General features: G+C 39.5%; 1 pseudogene; it reads left to right on the forward strand.

Moving 5' to 3' along the window:
- The first annotated feature begins 2,280 nt into the window (after window positions 1-2,280).
- LOC116849890 lies at window positions 2,281-4,985 on the forward strand (annotated as a pseudogene).
- The last annotated feature ends 1,829 nt before the right edge of the window (window positions 4,986-6,814 follow it).

Raw genomic sequence — 6,814 nt, forward strand, 5'->3', positions numbered from 1 at the left:
AGAGAGAGAGAGAGAGAGAGAGAACAGAAAGCTGGGTATCGCATATTAAAAAGTTAATATACAATTACCAGGAAATGAAGGAGTCACATTATCAATATAGGATAATATTTGATAACAATTTGTACTGTTAGGATAACAGATAACACAATAAAAGGGCCAATAATTCCATTGCAGAGGAAGGGCAAACAGCCTATATTTTTCTTAATCCTGCCGAACATTCATTCAAAGAATACGTAAGTACATATGTGGTGTGATATTTCATGGATTTCTGTCTGAATATAATGTAATCTTTATCCTCCTGCATTATTGCTATTATAATAATTTTACAACTTTCTATTTCATATTTTTCTATTTCAAGCAATCTTTTGCAATTCACTTCTTGTGACTATTTCTTTTTATTACATATATCCTAATAGCATGTTTAACTACGTGAGTTTCCATATTGTAATTTCTTTAAACGAATAATTATTGCTCGAATGCCACAATGTAAACAGCAAAATATAAAAAATATGAACTTGTACAATTCGCGATGATTATTGCAATTGCGTAAAATATTGTTCATCTTTATATTTCATTTTACAACAAAAATATAGATAATTATTATGTCAATAATGAATTATATAATGTCATAATGTTTTCATGACAATATTGATTGAAAAGAAGAATGTTATGTACAAAAAAGGTGAAACACTTCTAAAACGATACAGTAAATAAAATCATGCTAAATGAGATATAACATGTTCTGTTTAATAAAAATCTTCTCCTTCCTTTTTATCAGTGCCAGCATAACATATTGGAAGTACAAATAAGTCTCCGCCGTTTGACAAAAGATGGCTCCACCAGTAAGTTATGGTTGAAATTGTCAGATGTAAAAAGTCATATCGTAAGATTGGACATCTGGCAACACCATAACCTTGAAATATTAGCGATTTTGTATCAGCATCACGTAATTTTTTTCGTGCGAAAATGTCAAGTTTTGAGCCGAATAAGCGTCATTTGCAGGAACTTTTGATTTATTTCTTTAATTTGAAGAAATCTGCAGTTGAGGCGCATCGATTGGTTGTAGAAGCATATGGTGAGGCTGCTTTAAGTGAAAGAAATTGTCGTGAGTGGTTTCAAAAGTTTAAGAACGGTGAGTTTGACGTCGAAGACAAAGAACGTAGCGGAAGGCCGAAAGTGTACGAATACGCGGAATTGGAAGCATTATTGGAGGAAGATTCGTGCCAAACGCAAGAAGAACTTGCACTTACATTAGGAGTGACTCAACAAGCAATTTCACATCGTTTAAAATCGTTGGGAATGATTCAAAAGCAAGGAAATTGGGTTCCATATGAACTGAAGCCGAGAAACGTTGAACGCCGATTTTGCACATGTGAAATGCTGCTTGCCAGGCATAAACGAAAGGGTTTTTTGCATCGTATAGTCACTGGTGATGAAAAATGGATCCACTACGATAACCCAAAGAAGAGAAAATCATGGGGACCACGTGGCCATGCTTCAACATCGATAGCCAAGCTGAATATTCATGGAAAAAAACTCATGTTGTGTATTTGGTGAGATCAGCTTGGTGTCGTGTATTATGAGTTGCTCAAACCGAACGAAACCATTACTGGGGCTCTCTACCGAACACAATTGATGAGATTGAGCCGAGCACTCAAGGAAAAATGCGCCCACTACTACTCCAGACACGACAAAATTATTCTCCTGCATGATAATGCTCCACATGTTGCGGCGCCGATCAAACCCTACTTGGAAACACTCAATTGGGAAGTTTTACCCCACCCGCCGTATTCACCAGACATTGCTCCCTCTGACTATCACTTGTTTCGATCGATGACGCACGGCCTGTCTGAGCAGTACTTCACATCATATGAAGATACCAAAAATTGGATCGATTCGTGGATAGCCTCAAAAGATGAAGCGTTCTTCTAATGTGGTATCCGTATGCTATCAGAAAGATAGGAAAAAGTAGTGGCTAGCGATGGACAATACTTTGAATAAAACATAAGGTACCGTTATTTCATAATAAATGCCCAATTTTTGATAAAAAAACGGCGGAGACTTATTTGTACTTCCAATATTTTCTTGCTTTCTTCTGAATTTCAATGACAGTAGATGAAGAAACATTACTCTACAAGTAATTGTATGAGCTTCTATTTTGTATATCATAAATTGTATTATTATTTATTATGATTATTATGGTGATGGTTGTTTGAAATGTACTTTTCTCTTTCGTAAACGTTCGATCTCCTGGTAGAATAGTAAGGACAAAACTAGTGCATGCATTTCTTGTCCACTGTGGTAAATGCTTTTACTAATGCACTGTAGTAAATGCTTGTAGCAGCAGTGGATACAATTTGCATATTTTGTACTTCATTAACAATTTTCCATCTCATGCAGGGACGTCGTTATAAAGAAGAGCAGAAGACCTTGGCACTAACGTTGTACAAAACGATGGGGAAGCGTACATATTCATGTTTGCGTCAACTCTTTATAGATATTTCGTCGATTCAAACGTTACAGTCGGTGATACATAAAATACTTCTTTCTATTGGTTTAAATACTTTTATCTTGAGACACTTGAAGAATGTAGCTTCAAAGATGTCCATGAAGGATAAAGTATGTATTCTTATGTGGGACAAGGTATCAATCCAACCCAAAGTTACCTATCATAGCCGGAAGGATATTATAGGTGGTCTTGAGAATTGGAGTAATAATCGTAGTGAAAAAATGGCCGATCACACGTTAGTTTTTCGCGGTTTACATTCCGGCTGGAAGATGCCAATTTCATATAGTTTTTGTTTTAAACAAACTAGTAGCGCTCAATTAATTCGTTGTATTAAGGAACATATTTCTACTGTGAACAATATAGGCTTCCACATCGTTGCAACAGTTTGCGACCAAGGAACGTGTAATGTCAGTGCAATGACGGAACTGTTATTACGTACTGATATGAAACGAAATTTCCAGAGAAAAACACAAAGTAAGTAATGTAACTCAACAATGTTATAACAAGTAATATTTACAAGTATGTCCTATTAACATGTGATAAATTAATTGTAATTCGTGATTTGTAATTCGTAGGGCAAACATTCGAAGTAGGAGATTATGACATTATTCCATTGTACGATCCACTTTATCTCATTAAAGAGATCAGGAATAATTTATTAACAAAGGATCTAGTATTGAAGAAAGAAGATACATCTGAAGAAATAGCATGGTGGGATATTATTAAAACAGAGTGGATAATGGACAGAAACATGAACAAGTTTCGACCACTAAGTTAAGCGTAGAACGTGTAATAGAAGATAAAATTAAGAAGATGCGTGTGAAGCATGCGGCTCAAGTATTAAGTGGAACAGTGGCCAGTTTCGTCTCAAATATTGAAATGGATGGCGTCATTCGCAAGGGCATTTGTATTGATGAACCGCTTGAATTGTTTTCGGATTATGTCATTAACGAAGATGTATTGGTTACCTCATTATCAGAACATTCAATAAAAATTATAGATTTTATTTTAAAACAAGTTCATTATTTCAAATGCAAGAAATCTTTTAAAAATAGTGAATTTCTTGTTTGCGCGCAACAAGTAGTAAGTAGAATTAATAAATTATTAAAAATAGAAGTCACAGACGAAATCTTTTACATTTTACATTTAATTTTACAACATTTTGAAGAATTTAAAGTTAATATTAGTTGGCATGAATGCACCGAGCATCATACTAACATATTTCAAATAATGTTGCGTGCAATTGCTGCTCGAACAATACAGTAGTGGTGTGAACGTAAAAATAACATTATTAACGATTATAAGGTTGATTTAGTGCAATGCGTAGCGAGAGATAATATTGTACAAATAAAGCGTATGCGTGCGTCATTGAAATCTCATAAATATAACAGGAAAACTTCAAATGTATAAAGATGCGGTTAAACAAAATCGTTTGAAGTAAGAATACATTTGTAACATTGATTGTTATTCGGCTGAGTAATATGAAACGTGTGGGTTGCGATATTATATAACGTGTGGATGCGACGTATGCTTACATATTATACGTAGCATAGCACATTAACTAGGTAGAATTCTTCAACTCCGACTCATCTGCCTGAAGAAGTCATGTTTTCTCTCTCTTTGTAGATCGGGAAGGCATGCCTTCAGGTCGGTGGAGGAAGGGATGAGTCCGGAGGAAAGATGTGACGTCTTTGCGAAGCGGGACAGATAGCATATGTGAAGAATGTATAGGCTTGTATGAGTGAGTGTGTGTGTGTGTGTAACTCCAACTTCTAACTCAAAGAAGTCATCCTTTCTTAATAGAAGGCATGCCTTCGAGAACGAGAGGCGAGAATTATACTCGGTGGAGAATGTTGCCTCTGAATGCATGTGAGTGTGGTATGTTAGTATATTTTATTTTTTCATATCTCGTTACATGTTTTAATTTTTATATATTATGTTAAATGCTACTATTGCAAATGTTGCAAACGCTTACAATTTATTGTACATCAATGTTTAAAGTGAATGTGTGAATGCTTATGTGTACTGATGCTCATATATAATGCAGGTGGTTAGTGCATCAAATTTTTTTAACTACACCAGGTTGTGACGTGATGATTTTTAATTATCGTCCGTCACTCTGTAAGCGTTATAAGGAAGCCGCGAAATGAGCTTCCCGGCTGCAAGGCGGATGTCGCGTCCTAGCCGTGAGGCAATTGAGGGCTGCGAGCCTACGCAGCCCTCAAAACTTTTGTGTGAAAAATACGGCCACCCGGAGGAGAAAGTTGAGTCAGGAAGAGGAAGGCCATCGTCGAGGAGGACTTGCTGCCGCCGGAGAAGAGGAAGTACTCTCGAGAGAAGCAGCGGAGGAACCGGCTATATCAGGTCAATCGCTTCCGTGAACAATACAATTCGTTAGAGACCCACAGGGTAGGGCACTCTAAATAAGCCTGTTGCAGCTAACACCACGAAAGTCGAGAAGGAGCTGCCGAAGTAAAGGGGTCGCAAGCTGTCGCAAGGGAGCCGCCAGGACAGAGTGGATGGACACCGTGGACGAGCGGAGGAGAGCAGCCGCCCAGGCACTGCCGGTGAGCGTATCCTCCGCGAACCGGAGCGTCCTCCGAGCTGCGTGAAGACGCCGCATGGCTTGAGGACCGCCAAAAACAAAGGCTGCCGAGAGAGCAAAGCCAAGGTCGGAACGACTAGGAAGCTTAGAGCATCGACAAAAGGCAAACAGTCGCCAATAAACGAAAAAGGAAAGTCGGGGATTTCGTCCGACCAATAAGAAGCAGGAAGCTGTCGGGAAGCGATTCAAATTTGGAATAAAACCGGACGTCAACAATCGCGAAGGAGCTTCTCCCATTATCTGCTGACGAGCACGGACATTGTGAAGGACGTGCCATCCGTGGAGCCGAGAATGAAAACGCAGATTCAGGAACGACGACCTCCGCCGTAAGGCCGCTACCGTGTCGAGTGGTGATTTTTTTGGTGTAAACTTAGAGGGACCGCCGCCGCCTGCTGCCGACTGCCCCGTTCCGCGAGCCAGGTTTTGGTGAGTCCGTTCCGAGAGGAACGAACATCTTTTTGGTGATTCGCGTCGCGAAACGGTAGAGGCGTCGACGACGAGGGCCCGGCCGTCTACCTGGGCGAGGGCAAGGACTCGCGCCCTTCTCGCGTATTTTGGGAAGGCTCCGGGTATCGGTTCAATTAATTAAAACCGCCGAACATCCGCCGTGCCGTACCGACGAGCGGGTACACGACCGAGAGCCTACGTGGCTGTCGTGACTTCCGCCGGTCACGACTCGTATATGAGCTGCTGAATACCCGTATTGCGATCGCGAGCAAGGATTCAGCCCATTGTTTAATCATATCGCTGCCGAACTCTTAGAACATATTGTAAACGCTACCGCTCAATAAACGTTGTCTGCGCACATTCTTGGTTACCTAATGTTTTTTACAATCGCCGTCTAGTCCTCTCAGCTCCGACCTATCGTAAATCAGCCCTTCTACCGCGAGTAGGGCTGAACTGCCGGTCGTTTGTGCTAGCCGTTCGGGCGGAGGACAAGTTCCCCTCGTCGGCGAGACCAGGTAATTAGTGATCTATTTCGTTAGAGTTTCGTGATAATTCTTTAGTGGGTACGGATCGTCGTACCTGGCGCCCATTTAGTGTTCTTGGAGCTGTCGGGTCTCGCAAAATCCGCCGAGCGGTCGAGCGCTAACAAAAAACATTTTGTCCTGCACCCGATTTGTGTGCCGACTGCACGAGTCGGAGAAGTGCAGCGTTACAAGGTATATGGCAAAAGAATATCTGACAGTCCGCAGTCTGCAAGTGGGAAAAATTTGATGCATTACATTTCATGCATTACATTTATTGTAATTACATTTTCTTTAACTATATTTATATTTTCATTTAAAACAATAATATATTTATATGGTAAAAATGCCGAATAAGGGACCACCCTCCAACGGTCTTGATGTTGATATATATAATCAAGAACATCCTCTTTAGTAAGAATCAAGTAGTTTTAGCCGTCGCTCATTGTTCATTAAAAAGTTATTAAAAAAGAAAGTGTAATGAATATAATGTAATTTTCTGATACTATATACAGGGTGGACCATTTTAATCCATCCAGTCGAATATGTCGAAAACCAAGCACGGCAGAGAAAAATGTTTCAGACAAAAGTTTTAAGGCTTAAAAAAACGCATTCAACAGTAGTAGTTATTTGACATAGGATGGCGTCGCCAAGGTCAGAACAAGGTCAACTTTGCTTTTTTAAATAGAAATACATATTTTTTATTACGGCATTTTATTCAACGTAAAAACG

Source organism: Odontomachus brunneus, unplaced genomic scaffold (genome assembly GCF_010583005.1).
Source record: "Odontomachus brunneus isolate Ranch 3 - 2012 unplaced genomic scaffold, Obru_v1 Obru_scaffold_127, whole genome shotgun sequence".
Taxonomy (NCBI): Eukaryota; Metazoa; Arthropoda; class Insecta; order Hymenoptera; family Formicidae; genus Odontomachus; species Odontomachus brunneus.